General features: G+C 36.4%; 1 pseudogene across 1 annotated transcript; it reads left to right on the top strand.

Annotated features, from left to right (window-relative positions):
- The first annotated feature begins 12,888 nt into the window (after positions 1-12,888).
- LOC148847356 (cytochrome P450 94C1 pseudogene) lies at positions 12,889-14,832 on the top strand (annotated as a pseudogene). The gene has a single exon (XR_016100459.1). The product of XR_016100459.1 is annotated as a cytochrome P450 94C1 pseudogene (transcript).
- The last annotated feature ends 3,599 nt before the right edge of the window (positions 14,833-18,431 follow it).

Genomic DNA, 18,431 nt, shown 5'->3' with positions numbered 1-18,431 from the left:
ATACTCATGCGTATCGGAGAAAAACTAAGATATGCATAGATACGTTTTAAAACACTATAAATACTTTAATAAATCATAAAAATATATAACAACATTAAATATAAGACCTAAATGAGGTGTATATGCATTAAATTAATATATTTTAATGGTTTTATGAAAAAATATATTGTAGTTAATTATAATTTCATTAAAAATCCTATACTTAACAATAATTTGTAAATTATAATTCTTAAGTTTTAATGTTTAATGGGATGGGAAAAATCAACTCTCTCATCCAACCATAAAATATGCACTAACACAACTTCTAAGTGAAAATATACTTAATGATTACTTATTATTTATTATTTATTTTCAACAAATATAAAAAAATAAATAAGTATTACATAATATATTCAAAAAATATTTATTAAAGAAGAAATTTCAATTGCCTTGTGGAATATATATAATAGATGATCCATAGAATTATAATATATTCAATCATTGTGATCCAATGATAAAACATAATTAGTTAATTATTTATTTTTAATTCTATAAATATAAAAATAAAAAAAAATATTAAAGAAGAAATTTCAATTGGTGTGATCAAACGATAAAATATAACTAATTATTATTTATTTTATTCTAAAAATATAAAAATAAAAAAAATATTAAAGAAGAAATTTCAATTGCTCTATGGATATGATAGATAAATCTATAGATCTAAAACATATTTAGTCTTTATATGCAGAGAAAACATTATATTCTCAAATTTTTTGTTAATCTACATTTTCCCCAAATATCTCATGAAATTTCCATAAATCTACAAATAACACAAAAAAATGTGATTTTGGATGTAAGAAATGTAGATTAACATAAATTCATACATTCAAGAAAAATGAAATCATATGATATTATTAAAAATTGAAACAAATTACCTATTTTTTGCCATGTTTTTTCAAAATTTGAAAAATCTTCAAAAAAAAAAAAAAAAAAAACAATTCACACTTGTTTCTTGCAAAATTTTGCAAATCTAGCACTTTAGGAATAAGGTTTGGAGTTTTAGAGTCATTTGGGGGGGTGAAAGAATCTTACTTTTTCCCTTTATTATTAGTTTTTTGGTTGTTGGTTGTATCTTTTTCATCGATACGCTTCCGATACACCTCTGATACACCTCCAATACACCCTGATACGGGTCCAGTACACATAAAAAAGACGATACACACGATTTCCATGCATATCCCATATCTGTTTTTAAAAGATACGATACGATACGCCCTGTATCGGGCATATAGTATCAAAATTTTAAACCTTGATTTCCATGCATATCCCATGTCTTTGAATGACGACATAAAAGCCCAAACAATCATTTTGATATGCTTGCTCAGGTGTATGCACTGTACGGGGCATGTGGGTTTAATATAACAACACACACCAACGTAATGATCAATTGTGTTTACACAAGTCTACTTTGGAATTTGTGGTTTTCATCAATGCCACACAAAAATACAGGGAATTACGTGCAGAATTCTAAATTTATAGCCCTTCTATAAATCGCATCCGCTCATAGATTTTGCATTAATTCATCTCACTTAGACGATGGGGTTAAGAATTCCAAGGTGGACTAAAATCCACACAAATACTTAGGAAATTGTCTAAAACTCACCATGAGTTCTCAACATTTATCTTAAACTCACCACAACTTTTCAAAATGTCTAAAACTCACCACTTGACATTAAAGAGACTAATAGCTATTAATATATTACCATTTTAAACTTCATAGAAAATATACACAAAATAAATTAGCGGGTGTTAATATATTACCATTTTAATATTTAGACATGAAAAAAAGGAAAATGTTCAAAAAAAATATTTTCAAATATAAAATACACAAAAACATAGAAATTTAAAAAAATATAAAAAATTTTAGAATTTGCAAACAAAAAAAATTATTTTCAAATTATAGAAACTATAGAAATTGAAAAAAAAATCAGCAAATAAAAATTGTAGAAAAAACACAAAAAATTATAGAAAAACATAGAAATAAATAAAAAAAATATAGGAAAATTTATAGATTGTAGAAAATAAAAAAAATATAAAAAAACAGAAATTATAAAAAACATTGGAAATTATAACAAAACACTAAAAATGAAAAAAAAAACAAGAAAATTGAAAACTAAAAAAGACCAATTTTCCTCTAACTCACCATTCAAGGGTAATTTGGTCATGAAAATTGTTATTTATGCTGACATGGACACCTCTGTTAAGAAGCATTAACGGTGCACTGACAAAAGGTGAGATTTGGAAAAAAAAAAAACTTACTGACATGGTGAGTTTTAGACATTTTGAAAAGTTGTGAGTTTAAGAGAAATGCTAAAAACTCATGGTGAGTTTTAGACAATTTCCCTTAAGTATATGTTTTATTTTGTGGGCGTTTATTGAAAAAACAGTGCCACATAAGCATGGGTGTTTGTTGCATATTAAACCATTGAGGGTGTTTGGTTTGGTTTACATTTATTGAATAAACGTTTTGTACTTGTGTGGCTACAAAACTAAGAAAAGCAATTAATGAGGGCGTTTATGACACATAAACGCCATTAGGCACCACATTAGCAAAGTGTCAATAAATGCCTACCCGTTTCAGGAAGCTCCAAAATGAAGCTTCCTGAAACGGGAGAGGTGCATAGAAATCAATGTTTGCTTTTAATGAGGCCTTTGTTGATGGGGTGCCTATGTGGCACTGTTTACTCAATAAACACAAACGGAACCAAACCCATACATTGTTTGATTTTACCATTTATCTAATAAATACTATAAAACTAAAACATTTTGATTTATATGTATGGAGTATTTGGGGAAATGTCAAATTTGTGTTTCCCCCAAATGCTTAGGTATTTCTTGAAATGAAATGCTGATGTGGCACACTTTATCTGAGGTGGAAAGCAACTTTATAGGGTATCATTTTAAATGCCCATAAAGCTCCAACAAAATAGAAAAAGAAAAAAAAGTTTAAAGTAGTATTTTTCAAATAAACATTTATCTAAAAAAATGCCTCTTAAAAAACTCCCACAGAACCAAACATACGCTAAGAAGTAAGAACTTTCTCTGAACTCCTTTATTCTTTCTTTCTTTATATCAAATGAAATGAGCCCAATGTTAGAATATTGGAGTTCAGCTCTGAAAATAAAAAAGAAGAAATTATTAGAGTTGAGTTTGAATTGGATTGGAGCTAGAAATATTAATTCAAAAACTCACATATTTGAGCTTGACCTTGAATCAAGCTTTATAGTCACAAATTTTCTTATTACATATATAAAAAATATAATTTATTATATAAATTTAATTAGACTCACAAGTTTCATGAGGTAAACTTCATATCATCTGAGCTTAATTTGGTTAGAAATTGAGTAATATATATGTATTGGACTTGAGCTTGGCACTAAATTGATCAAAACTTTGTACAAATTAATCTTGAATAATAACTCATAAAGTTTGATTTGTATCTACCTCTAACAGTCAAGGGGTGGAGATGGAAAATGAAATTGACACATTAATTTCTAGATTCTTTACAGCCTCTTTGGATTCTGCCGGCCCGAAAGAGGATTTTATAATTACCATCCACTCCCCTCTTAGGGATTTAGCATATGGTCAAAGTCAAGTCGGTGGAATTTACACTTTGAATTAAAAACAACCAATATTTATATTCCAATCCTCATCTAATGTGACAAACGAATGAAATGGATCAATCTTCTCGGAAATCCAAATTCTACCCTCCACGTATTCATCTGAATGCACCCTCGCTTCTTTCTCGGTCGAAGCCTTTCCCCACTTGAGGCCGGGAGTTCTCAATATTCAACAAAGGATCCAACCATTCCTATTATTATGATTCAAATCCTTGAAGCTAGCTCACACTGTTGAATCATAAATCAAGTAAATATAGGTGTCCCTCTCTCCATCAACTAATTTTTTTTTATTTTTTCCTTTTTTGTGGATATAACATCAACTAAATTGTTGGGGGGTTTATGGCTTGAATAGAAAGAGTAATTTAGGAAGGGTTATTTCATTCTTGGGAGTTGGGGACCAATCATTCGTTCCACAGTCACGTCTTCTTTACAATGACACGTGTTTCGGTAGCTTGATTATTGCTATCTGATTTCTTCATTCAACTGGGTTAAATTGGTAGTTGAGGGTCAAACCAATATGAATCGGGCCAAAGTTGTAAAATACAGAAAATTGAGGGAAAACTGTCAATGATTTTTGTAAAATTTCTCAAACACAACATTAGAATATATATCAACTATGGTTACACAATTACAAAAGTGGGACTGAAGGTCATTTTGCAAAAGACAATACTCCGGTAGGAGAATTAGATATGCTGTCGAAATTTTGAAAGAATTGGCTAACGATGAAAGTAGGTAGGGTCCAATCTCGGAAAGGGTGAAGTGAAGTTTTATTTGGGGAACTCTGGGGAGGCACTCAAATTATTTCGGGGATATGCTCGGAAGTAAGAAGTTAAGAAGATTGGGAGGGGCAGACCTTATGGTTAGAGGGAGAGGTGGGAGGGGCAGACCTTATGGTTAGAGCAGTGTTGGCTTTTTTGTTGGTGATAGCTAGGTTTCTGCTGGCCCTTGTTGATCAGTAGGCCTTTAGTTCGTCTTATCCGGGAAAGACAATTCAGGCCCTGTGTGAAAAAGTGTTTAAGAGTTAGGTACGTAGGCAGCTTTGCTCTGTTTGTTGTTAGAGCCTAGAGGCCCTTTGGTTTGATGGGCGGTCATCTTCTTTGATTTTTTATGTTCTGGGACATATATGCTCGAAGGTGTGCTTTGGCTAGAGTTCAAATCAGTCCCCCACAAGATTGTCCCTTACAGTACATCCCTGCCGTGTATTAGAAACATTTTCCGATGATGATATCATTAATATTTCTGGTATTATCATCAGGTGATATTTCTAATACATGGCGGGAATGTGCTGTGGGACGTTGTTGGGGGCAATCTTGTAGAAAGCTGATTTGATCTTCTTTCGCTATGAAAGGCCTCTGTACACTCTTTCTCTCTCTCTCTCTCTCTCTCTCTCTCTCTCTCTCTCTCTCCTTTTTATTTTCAATAAAATTTTTTATTTCCTATTCTTCAAAACAAATGACTCAATTTGTTTACGGTTTAACCAAATGATAAACACCATTTCCTATGAGCTTGTCAATTTTCTTTCTGGTAGTTCTTAGCGGATCCCGTATATAGGTCCAATTTTTATCATTGATTAATTTGGATTTGTTTTCATAATATTTTTCCCCAAGGCTATGTTTGGTTTGAAGGAAAACATAGGAAAAGGAAGGGAAATGTAAGAAAACCTATACAAGGTTTGTAAAGGTTTCCCTGCCTTTCCCTTCCTTTCCCTATTTTTTCCTTCAAACCAAACACAGCCCAAAGGATTGAAGGGGCTTTGACTTTTTGACCAAAATAAACTTGAATTAGTACATGCAATAAAATGGATTTGATCTCAATTTAGAAAGAGTACAAATATAAACCAGTTTGGGAGGGCTTCCATCTTGCTGCTTTTAGCTTTGCAAATTGACTAGTTATTGTTTAGCCCACCAAGCACCGTTAATCCTGATTCTTGATTCAGATTGACCAGAAGGTCCAGGACCATCCTACCAATCAGGTCGACCTAGGGTTGGTAATCCTAGGCCTTCAGAATAGGGCTTTAAATTCGTATCTCTATTGTACTTTTATTATTATGTTGGATTTTAGATTAAATTTGAATTTAATTTGCAATCATTTTATTTGTTTAAAACGATAAAAAAATAAAAAATAATTATTTTTAATTTATATGTACAATTAATATATATAAATATAAAATAATATATATACATAAAATAATATTTTTTATTGGATCCAAATTCTAATAAGATTGGATGAGGTTAAATCCATATCCAATCCAATTATTAATTAAATGTAAGTTTTAACATCTAAATCCAAGACAATTGGATTTGATCGAATTTTTGGAGTCCATTGATATCTCTACTTTAGAGGAACTCACAAAACCACCAAATTGTTCTAAATAAGGCCTATTTTGTAAGTCTTTTTTGAAGATCTTTTGAGCTTTTCAAAGACTGCTATGCTAAAAAGTATATAGTCATTTCCATTTGGCAACAAAAGAAGGGAAGCCAAAAAGATTCACATCCCAAAAACTCATGAAAACCCAAAATGACCAAAAATCAAAAAGCTTCAAATGAAACTTCTTGTCCTTCCACGTCTAACATCTTTCATTTAACAATCTTATCAATTGATCTTGATCTTTAAAGATAAGACCTCAAAAGCTCAGTATGTCTTTTGATCATCTAGGCTTTCAAAAGATCTTCTTAAAAGATTTATCAAACAACACATTAAGTATTTAAATTGTAATTGAATTTGTTATAGTTGTAATGTGGGCTGGGCCGGTGGCAGGATGGCATGGGAATCCAAGCCTAGGCTGCAAAGGGGACTCGGCCCCCAAAACATGGCTGACTCAAATGGCCCGAGTTAAATTGTGAAATAAAGGAGACATTTTCCATTCATTTTCTTAGGCTGCATTTGTTTTAGGTGTAAATTCAGTTTTACACCGATGGAAATTGGGACCGGTAGATTTTGAAAATTTACACCGACTATGTTTGATTGTTAAGGTATAAATTTGGTGAGATGGGAGCTATTGTAGTCGACACAAAAGGAGGGAAGCAGGGGAAGAAGAAGAAGAAAAAAGAGGATAAGAACGAAAGAGAGATAGATGGAGAGAAAAAAGTCGGAGGTGTGTCCATAGATTTGCTGTTGCAACTGGTTGCAGCGAGAGAGAGAGAGAGAGAGAGAGAGAAGAGAGAGAGAGCATATTGCCGCTGCAATTAGGTTTTACCGCTACTGCCCGGGGAGAGAGAAATCTCATACCACCGCTGTCGTGCTGGGTTTTCCCTTTGGATGTTTGACGGAGATGCATTGACGCCAACAACAGAAAAAACGACAAAAAAGGGACATTAGTTTTACACCGACAATTTCAATATGTAAAAACTTTTAAAAATGAATTTTACACTGATTTATGGTGTAAAATTACACTATTTCCAAACATGTATAAAATTGAATCAAAGTGTAAAATTTACCCCAATTCATTTTCCACCCCAACCAAACGTGGCTTTAATGAAATACTAATGGAGGTGTTCAGACTCATTCCATGCCAGTTAAATACTTATAATCATCTCATGGGTATTGCCTGATTTAAGTTTGACCATCTCTACACCTTTCCACGAAATAAACAAGGCAAATGCTGCCTTACTCTAGCTAAGAATACTGTGCACTTTATATGATGTGAAGTGAACTGTTATTATACTGCATTGATGTATCAGTTAAATAATTATAATAATATCATGTGCATTTTCTTGGTTTAAGTTTGACCACCTCAACATTTCCAAGATTTAGCAATACTATCCACTATATGATGTGAAGTGGAACTGTGGCCATATGTTTTGATGTGCATGATATTGGAAAGGCTTTAACCCATCAAAAATCTCGCCGTGAATTTTGACAAATATCATCTGACCGATGTGATCAGGCACTAGTTTTCTGATATGGATTAATTGGTTTCAAGTTTTTCCGTTATCATAGTCGAACCCACCGATTAAATAGTTATAATCATTTTATGTGTGTTATCTTGATTTAAATTTGACCACTTCGACATTTTCAAAGAGATAGCCTCTAGGTATGAAATTAACTGTGGCCACCCCGTCCCTGTCCGTGCCCTTGAATTGGATTCCATCCATGTTCGATCCATAACCAGCTAGAGATCTTAACAACTGGACCAGTTTGAACCTCTCTACCGCAGGATGGCGACTGGCGAGTGCAATCACCGGAGTCTCTTTAGGCCCAACCGCACATTACTACATGGAAGCTAAGTTTCTTGGGCTATTTATACACGTGCTCTTTTATCAGAATGATGAACATACAAAATAAACCATAAAAAATTTAGATGGAATTGATTTGATTGGGTGCACCGGTCCTATATTTGATTCCATTCATTCATACGGGGATGTTTAGATTGATCACACTATTTTGCTTAGAGTAATGAGGGCCTTTAGAGAAGAAGTTATCTGTTTAACAAGTTGGAGGGACGTCGACTAATTAATCATGTGGCCAAGATTAATTAAACATTAATGGATTGATATGGTACGTACTGATGGAATGGTTGGGACAAGTTTAGATGATGATAATGATGGCAACTAAGACCACCGGTTATATTCGCTAAAGCTGTCATGCATATATTCTTCTCTTGAAATTAATAATTACTCCACGGTTGGATTACAAGGCGTTGTAGGGTTTGGTACTATGTCCAATCTTCTAGTTATGGCAAATAGTAATATTTCAATATCAAACTTTATGGATGCTAAAGGTCTAGATTGTTTCAATAGTAATAGCTGTTAAGAAAGCATGATATCGATAAGAAAAATTGTTATATTTTACATAGTTATTTATAGGACAAGAACTATTTGTAGAATGTGATTGGCCGAGTGAGTTTATAAAGGGACGTGGAGAGGGACTCAAGCGCTGTATGGTGTGAAGCACATAATCTCTCAACCTTGTGGACTGCTGTTTCTGTCGATGCCCACACCTAAATGAAATTTAGAGTGCTGTTGTTGCTCAACATCGCCACCCCCTTGACATCAGGACTGTCTTCGCTTGCATTTTCTGTAATGGCATCACAAGAAAGCATGGGTTCACCAGCATTTGCATTCGGGTCTACGCATGTTCCTTCTTCTACACAGACTCCTTCTTTAGTGAGTGCACCTTGCTGGTTAGCCTCCATCTTGCCATTTGCCAGTCCAAGTAAATAAATGGATGGTACCAACACCTCATCTGTCCCACCTATTCCACAATTAAATTGGTCTTGTGCTTTGTTCGGCTGTGCATCTTCCTTGTGTGCATACGGGAATTCATGCTCTAAAAAATTAACATCTCTTGATGCAAAGAACATGCTGGACTTTAAATCATACAAGCTCTATCATTTCTTTCCAAAAAGATACCCAACAAAAACACATAGTCTGCTTCGACTACAAATTTATCCCCTCCATGTCCATGATTGTGTGCATATGCTAAGCAACCAAAAACTCGCACATTATCATAAGAAGAAGGTCGCCCAAATAACATTTCATAGGATTTTTTCCCTTCAGCAGAATGGACGGTGTCCAATTGATCAAATAACATGCGGTTAGGACACATTCCCCCCAAAAATCAATAGACAAGCTAGCTCGAAAGCGTAGGGCTCGAGCAACATTGAGTATGTGGCAGTACTTGCGTTCAACCCTCCCATTTTTTTGAGAGGTCCTGACACAAGTGGTTTGATGAATAATACAATTTTCAGCAAAATAACTAGCCAAGTAGACAAACTCAGTCCCATTGTCAATACAGATCACCTTTACAGGTTTGTTAAATTGCCTTTGAACCATAGCAAAAAAATTTCGAAGAACTCGTCCCACTTCCGTCTTGTCAACCAGAAGATAAATCCAAACGCCTCTAGAAAATTCGTCTACTATGGTCAAGAAATAGTGAGCACCACAAGAAGCTGCAGTTCTATAAGGACCCCACAAATCACAATGAATTAACTCAAAAATATCGGATGCTTTATTATTACTAGAAACAAACTCTTATCGACATTGTTTAGCTCGGAAGCATACATCATAACCCTTAATACTGTCATCATTATTATTCTTAGTACTAATAAAAGGCAACAACTTAACAATTCTATAAGAAGGATGCCCTAACCTTTGATGCCAAATATCACACGTCCTGCTCTCTGTAGTCTTCATTGCTCTTGTTGATGCAATGCTCCAGAAATAATAGAGTCCCTCTCGCTGCTCACCCACTCCGATCAGCATCCTCGTAGTGCAGTCCTATATCACACATAATTTATTAGTGAACTGGACAATACAATTCGATTCCTCAATCATTTGCGACACAGAAAGTAAACTGCAATTCAAACTAGGCACATATAAAACACTAGTCAATTTCAGATGATCATCTAGTGCAACTGTGCGTTTTTTCTCTGCTATTGTCGCTTTCCCGTCTGGTAGCCCAACAGAGCACGAAATGACATTCTTTATGTATCTCATATGATGAGAGGCCCCTATGTCTATTATCCTTTCTAACAATTTTTGCTTACCACTTAGTCGTTGACTCCCATTTTTCTGTGTTCAAAAGGTTGAGTAACATGTTCCACCGTTCACTACCCAGTCCATTTAACCAAATTTTGGCTGCATCAATTGATTCTTCTTGAGACGCATTGCCTTACGTAGAGGCTTTGGCTGTATTGGCATTGACTTAGCCGCCACGACCTTTTCCTCCTGCCCCTGCTCCTTGTTTTTGTCCACCACGCCTTCGATCTATTCCACGGGCATTATTTTTTGGCTGATCACCCCACCATTTAGGGTAGCCGATTAGTTGGGCTGCGAAGTTGTAGTGAGTACATACCACGTTCTTGTCTCTGCATTCGTTTGCCTCTTCCCTGCGTGGGTTGCGAAGGCCACAACTTCAATCTTCTCTTCCTTTGCGCGAGTCATGGTTTGGACTTGCTCCTCTTGAATCACTATGGCATAGGCTCGATTCAAACTTGGCAAGGGTTCTGTACTTAGTATATGCGAACGCACACCTCCACAGACCGTGTCATCTAGCCCCATCAAAAATTGATGAAGCTTCTCTTCATCTCGCTTCTTATCCCATGACTTGTTTATGTTGCAGCTGCACTTACCACATTGATAAGTGGGATATTGCTCATAATTTCCCAACTCCTCCCAAATCATCTTGAGTTTGCCATAGTAATTCATAATCGTCATAACTCTTTGTTTGCAATTCGCCAGCTCTGATTTGAGTTGTTGAACTCGTGGTCCATTACCAATAGAGAATCACTCCTTTATGTCGTCTCAGAGCGTCTTTGCAATATCAGTGTACGTTACAGCTGAACGCAAATTAGGTTCAATCGTATTCAGAATCCATGACACAAGCATGGAATTCACCATCCACCAATCTTCCAATTTTGCCAAATCGTTCGAAGGTTGTTTCACCGATCCATCGATGAAGCCGAATTTCTTCTTGGCTCACAGCGCCGTTCTTATCGCTCAAGCCCATTCATCATAGTTGTCACCTCTAAGTTGGATCTGTGTGATAATGCTACTTGGATTGTCATTGGTTGATAGAAGGTAGGGTGAGATCACGTTCCTTGTCCATTGACTGCCGCCCTACTCTTTTTCTCTGTTTTCAGTCATGTCGACTATTGTGTCTGAAAGCCCACGATCGGTGCCACAAGAGACAGAGAATCGATCTCAGGATCTCCCTAAAACCTGCCAGAGACTTGTCAAAAATCAGTGCATTCGAGAACGAACCCCCGAGTTCTCTGTTACTCGCACAAGAAGAACCATCCAAGAGAAGACCGAAGGCGAAGGTCGGAACTTCTGTAGAAGGAGAAAGAGTTCTCTGTTATTCGCACAAGAAGAACCGTCCAAGAGAAAACCGAAGGCGAAGATTTGAACTTCTGTAGAAGGAGAACGAGTTCTCTGTTACTTGCACAAGAAGAACTGTCCAAGAGAAGACCGAAGGCGAAGATCGGAAGAACCCTGCGAAAAGCACAGTGCCGAACTGAATCTGGAGTGCAAAGCTTGTCCTTTGCCGGCACCAAACAATCGTTGTTGCCGCCACTAATCTACAGAGGTCTTGGAACGTAGACCTTTTGCTCCTGTTTCGTGGCTCTGATACCATGTAAAACCAAAGCTTTTTTGATTTATTCTTTTCTGTCTTTAATTCATTGAGAGTTCAAATATATATACACATGAATACAACCACCGAACCTCTTAAGCTTATAACATGTAGAACTCCTAAGTTTACAGGGACTCAAACATATATTTCCTATCCTATGTGAACTATTCGTGATAAGGAAATGATAAGATAATACACTCATCGGACTCCTAATCCTAACAATTATTCATCTCATATTTCATTAAACATTATAATAATTAGAACTGAACAAATCTTTAGAAAATCAAAATCTTTATTTATGAAAGTCATATGCATTGTAAACTATGATCTAAATAATCAAGTATAAAGAAAAGTATACCATTAAATAGTAATATATAATTAAGGAGGATTTGATAGGAGAATAATTAAGCTTTAGCCTATTTTCTAATGCTCAATTAAGTAGAGGTGCCCTCTTTAAATTTTTCTAGTGCTCAACTAGTTAAAAGAGACCCTTCAACCCACTTATCTCTACTGGCTACTAGGGGATTGTTGTGACTGAATCATACTAGATCTCTAATTAATAATCTCTATTAGACAGAAGACTTACGGAATGAAAGCTGACTTTGGCTACCACAATAAAAGAAAAAGAGGAAACGGATCAATTAACGGTGAATGTCAAACTCATCTAATGAAAAAGTACAAACTGCTTTTTTTTTACCCAAAAATTGTGTCCACATCATTACCATGCAATATGCCACGTGGGTTTTAATGACATCAAACAGAACGAGAAAAACGAGAAACATGCATGAAGGTCGGACAAACTTTGTAGAAAAAGAATTGAAATTGATTAAGTTAGCTAGTACAAAAGAATTAATTTAAATATTTATTATCCTCAAAAAGATAAAAAAAATAATAATTCGTTTGTTTCCTAGCTCCAAACAGAGCTAAGCAACATTTTCTTTGGAATTTTCAATTTTCTTCCTCAGAAAGGAAACGTTCACTCGGTCACTCCATAAGTCCAAAATCCGACCCAAACTAACGATAAGAGCACGTGAACAACTTTGGGCCATGATGTATGGATTTAAAAACAGATTCGTCAGTTAAACCGACTTTGGTATTAAGAGCACGTGTTATCTGCCTTCTCTTTTTATTTTATTTTATTCATTTGTATTCTCTCTGATTCCTGAATGTCTCGTTTGGGTGGGAAGTGAGCGAGAAAAAAGCACTGAAAAATAACTTTGTCGACGATGCACACATCGGACTGGATATAAAAAGACTGTCTGTGTCGGTTTTTGGTCATCCATCGATCAATAATGGAGTACGAAGCTTCCTTCTTGTTGCAATCCCTGCAGTCCTCTTTCTTCTACTTCTTTTTCTCCTTCGCTCTTTGCTTCTCCATCTTCTCTTTCTTGCCTTACTTGGTGAGACTGAAGGCCTGGTGTAAGTGTGATGTCTGTCGTGGTTATGTCACCTCCAGCTGGTCGACTGAATTCAACAATCTCTGCGATTGGTATACCCATCTCCTCAAGAACTCCCCCAGCCGGACGATCCATATTCATGTGCTCGGAAACACCATCACCGCTAACCCAGACAACGTCGAGTACATGCTCAAGACGAGGTTCGACAATTATCCAAAAGGGAAACCTTTCTCCGCCATCTTGGGCGACCTCTTGGGCCGTGGCATCTTCAACGTCGACGGTGATACGTGGAAGATTCAGCGGAAAGTGGCCAGTCTGGAGCTTGGCAGCGTCTCAATAAGATCGTTCGCCTTCGAGATAGTGACCAGCGAGATCAAGCACCGGCTTCTGCCGTTCTTGTCATCCACTGCGAGTGATGAACAAGACCGCGTGTTGGATTTACAGGACGTGTTTCGACGATTTACGTTCGATAGCATTTGCCGGTTCTCTTTTGGGTTAGACCCCGGGTGCCTCGAGTTATCGCTTCCCATGACGGAGTTTGCCATGGCGTTTGATCTAGCGTCCAGACTGTCCGCCCAGCGGGCGTTATCTCTGTCGCCGTTGGTCTGGAAGGCAAAGCGGCTGCTGAATTTGGGGTCGGAGAAGAAGCTGAAGAAGGCCATCAGATTAATCAACATCCTCGCGGATGAGGTGATTAAGCAGCGGCGTAAACTAGGATTCTCCACTCATTTGGACCTTCTGTCGAGGTTCATGGGTACCGTGGACGACGACTTGTACTTGAGAGACATCGTGGTGAGCTTTTTATTGGCCGGTCGTGACACAGTGGCTGCTGCACTGACCAGCATTTTTTGGTTGATGGCAAAGCATCCAGAAGTCACAACGGCAATCCTGGAAGAGTCGGACCGAGTTATGGGACCAACCCAGGAGCTTGCGACTTTCCAACAACTACGAGATATGCATTATTTACAAGCAACGGTTTATGAGAGTATGCGGCTGTATCCACCGGTTCAATTCGACTCCAAATTCCCTCAGGAGGATGATGTCCTCCCAGATGGTACAGTCGTGAAGAGAGGAACGAGAGTGACCTACCATCCTTATGCAATGGGGCGGATGGAAGAGGTATGGGGTCCCGACTGTCTTGAATTCAAGCCGGAGCGGTGGTTGAAGAAGGGTATTTTCTGGCCGGAGAGTCCATTTAAGTACCCAGTTTTTCAAGCTGGATTTCGGGTCTGTTTAGGCAAAGATTTGGCATTGGTGGAGATAAAAAGCGTCATGCTTGCCGTGATTCGAGGGTTCGAGATCGAAGTGGATGAGCCCGACAATTCACCGAGGTTTGCCCCGGGGCTCACCGCTACCCTCAGCGGCGGTCTACCCGTTCTGGTTCGTCAGAGAAGGCGGTGGAGCTAAACTGTAATCCACCAGAAAGATTAAGAAGAAATGCAAGGAGTAAGGCTTCCATGGACGAGTCTGAACGACGAGCATCCATGCATGCATGAGTATCTCGTGTCAGTGGCCAAGTGTGATGGATGCATGGCCATGGCCAGGTGTTAATAAGATGGACAATAGTCTTTATTTTATTTTTTATGATCTCTGTCATGCCAGAGGCAGTTTCTGCATGAACCTATAAAGTTGTACTTTTGAATGTTCTTCCCATTTCTCATTTCTCCTGTGGCTCAATCTGGAAACAGACTTTATTGATTCTATTTCTTGCCTTCTTAACTTGTTGGTGGCCCGTTGTGCTTATTACTCTGCGCAGAATGGAACTGAGGTGGAGGGTAACAATCAAATACTCAAATGTTAGGTATATTTACCTTTCATGGGTGGGTACGGCCGTACGGGTAAAAAAAATGAAAACAACAGTGTAAATCAGAAATCTTATCCTTACTTTTCCGTAGTTAAATTTTGAAAATCTTTTAATTTATTATATTATTTTCAACTTCTCAACTTTGTTATCAAATTTAAAAATTAAGGGCCCATTTGACTTGGAGTCGAAATCAGAATTTAGAATTGGAATTTTAATGGTCTAAAAAATTGGCATTGGAATAAGATTACCATTTAAGTTTCTTATTTATACTAATTAATTTTTTAACATTGGGTTGGAGAGAATGAAATGTTTTGGCACATAATACAATAAATAATAAATTATTATAATTTTAATTAAACGGATCAGTGCTTACAAAAGACACCTGAAGTGGAAATTAATTAATGTTGGGGGAAATATGCCATTTAAACTTCCCCCAACACCTCTCTGCACAACTGCAAGAAGTACAATACAGCTGCACATGGCGCATTTGTGAGTAGTGTTTATCCAACCAAACATGACTTAGAAGATACGAGAACACAACACCACACACGTAGGAAAGCAATACCGTGAAAACAAGATCTGATTGGGTCCCAACAATCAATATAATCCTAACAGTCATTTCCGCCATACATTAGAATTTAGAAACATGTCCCTTGTCCTTCATGATAACATGTTTAGGGTCGGAACTAGGGGTGGCAGAGGAGAACCATGGCCCTCCCAATATGCCTTAAAAATTCTAATAATTCCCATTTATATTTTAGCCCTATCCATTATTAACTTTTGGTCCTCCAATCCATTAGCTTTTGACCCAATTCTGATAAAAAAAAAAAAAAAAATTATGACTCCAACCCTAGAATAGAAATGTTGATGATATATTATGGCTACAATGGTTGTTGGAACCCTGTCTTTGGAATCAGATCGAAATTCCAATGGTAATAAATTATTCATCTGTGACAAGATTCTTATAGGGTATTGTTCGGTGAAGGATAAGGTATCTCATATCCAAAGTATCTCCATCCAAACACCACCCCACAGAACATGTATAAATAAAACAATAAAAGGAAAACATAATTTTCAACCAACTTCCCTAACAGAAGAGAAACAGAAAGAAAGAAAACTATTTTCAACCAACAATTCGTTCAGATAATAACATGGATCCCCAGACCAGTTGAGATCTCTTTTGGAATGAGAGAAAATGTTTCTATACTTACTTTTTCTGTTTGTAATTAGTTGTGCCCCAACTGATTGCTCGGCATTAACCAAAACAATTAACCTGGATTGTTTCTATATATATATATATATATATATATATATATATATATATATAACTTTCAATTCATTCTATAAATAAATTTACTTCCCCGTGAAACTGGTATTAATTAAAGCCCTCCCAAATGGACCGTGAATATCATCAGTTGCTTAATTAAAAACTTTGGAGGGAAATCTTCATCTACATCTAGGAAGTAGGAACCCTTGATCTATTATTATTCCCATTTAAATGGAAAGTTAAAGGAGACCAACTATGGCACAGTTGCCCAGTGTGCTCTTGGGTTCGTTTTGATTCTAGACCAGTTTTTTGAGTTTTCTATGTGGTTTGCCACGATGAAACAGTTCACCTAAAGAGTGAAGTATTGCTAATTTGTAGGTACAACCGCTTGTCTTCAAGCTCCCCTTGATAAGGACCTCCCATATTGAGATGCTCCTGAAGTTTTGTTTTAATTTATCAGAACAAAATTAATGGGCAAGCCTTAAATGCTAATAATCAAGCATATTAGCAACCCGAGAGGACAGATAAAACATATCTAAATGGAACATAATTGAAGATTGAAGACATATAATTAAGGGAGGGAAGCAATGTAAAAAACAACCCACAAGACAAGATTATATGCCAAATTAAGTGAACCCTGAGTTTAATATGCTGCTGGAATTAATCAAACTTTTGAGTTTTTACCAAAAGCTAAGAAAAACTTTTGTTTATTATCACATGTGTGAGATCACACAACTTCTGAAATCTTCAGTGCATTGAGGGATCGGAAGGGAGGTTGTTGTGATCATGAACTGACTAGATCTATTGATGCAATTTGAATTGATTATGAAATTAATTGCAAATTGAAGCCTATTAGTTGGGGGTTTTGGTGGTAGGTAAAATGGTTAAATAAATCATCTGTTGATACTCATCCTTGTGTTGTCCAACATATTATAAATGAAAAGCCAGGGGCAAATCAATCCAGCTGTTTGATGCAGACCTACGATATCTGATACAATTCATTTGGAGGATCAAAGATAGGTCCAAATCATCCAACTGGAACTATGTATCTTCTAGCTAGCCGATCGATGTTATCTCAAATTAATTTCAACCGAGAATCTCTATCCACTTCTTTATTTTTTCCAATATTATAATGGAATAGTACTTCATAGCAAGCGGTATTGGTTATCTACGCATAATGCATTGATAAGGATAGACACATAGCCACTGTTACCTAACATGAATATTTCACTCTATAATGTGTGGGATGCCTTTGAAAGTTGAAACCAGCAGGGGGTTCAGGCCTTGGTAAAGCAAAAGGCAAATGTTTTATTGATTTAAGTATTGATACCAACTTGGTATGTAGGTGGGCTACTGATCATTAGTGCCAAAAGCTTTTTAAGCATTCAAAGCTTCTAAGGTGATGATGAAATGTGTTAGGCAAGAGATTAAGAATCAAATTTGGTGTTCAAACTAATGGAGTTTTGTCTTAAGCTTCACTATTTAGGTGGATGATTCTATCTGGTGCCCAACTTTTGCACTAACGAGGGTTTTGTTTGTTTTAGGTTAGGTTAGCATGTGTGTAGAAAGCGAAATCAAACGAATGGTTAGATTTAGAGGAAAGTTATTTTCTTCTTGGACAAGGAAAACCCTGTGTCTATCTATATATTCGGTTGTCTAAACAAGGACAACACAATTGGAAGCAATTTTTCCATGTGATCAAACGAATGGCTCTATCCAGTCTTTCAAATCCAACATCTGATCCAACATTCAAATTAACTACTTGTATCTGGATGACAAGGCCTGCATCTGCTTGGTAATTGGATTGGATGCGGATTTTACTCATCTGATAAAATAAAAATTCGAGCTTAATTATATATAATATATTAATGTGTATATAGATATTATATATTTATATACATATTTAGTGACAATACGGTGGAATGAGATTAAGTCCGAGTCCGATATTTGAGTAGTCGGATGGGATTCAAATGTAACAGAATCCAATTTGAATCTGACCTAATTACATGCCAATTTGAATCAGATTAGGTCCTAATAGGTAGAACAATGGGTAATGGACATCTTATTCAATTTAGGGAGAGACTGTTCAGCCCTGGGTCAGAATTTATATGCACAAGATACTATTGGGATAGGTGTCAGTTCGGAATTGATGTCAATTCACGGACAAGCATTAATACATAGAGTGTGAATTATTAACATTTTGAGTATTTATAACTCTACAGTAGAAATCA

This window comes from Nelumbo lutea, chromosome 6 (assembly GCF_056320005.1).
Source record: "Nelumbo lutea isolate HS-2025 chromosome 6, American lotus-T2T, whole genome shotgun sequence".
Lineage (NCBI taxonomy): Eukaryota > Viridiplantae > Streptophyta > Magnoliopsida > Proteales > Nelumbonaceae > Nelumbo > Nelumbo lutea.
This window is presented reverse-complemented; position numbering and strand designations above follow the sequence as displayed.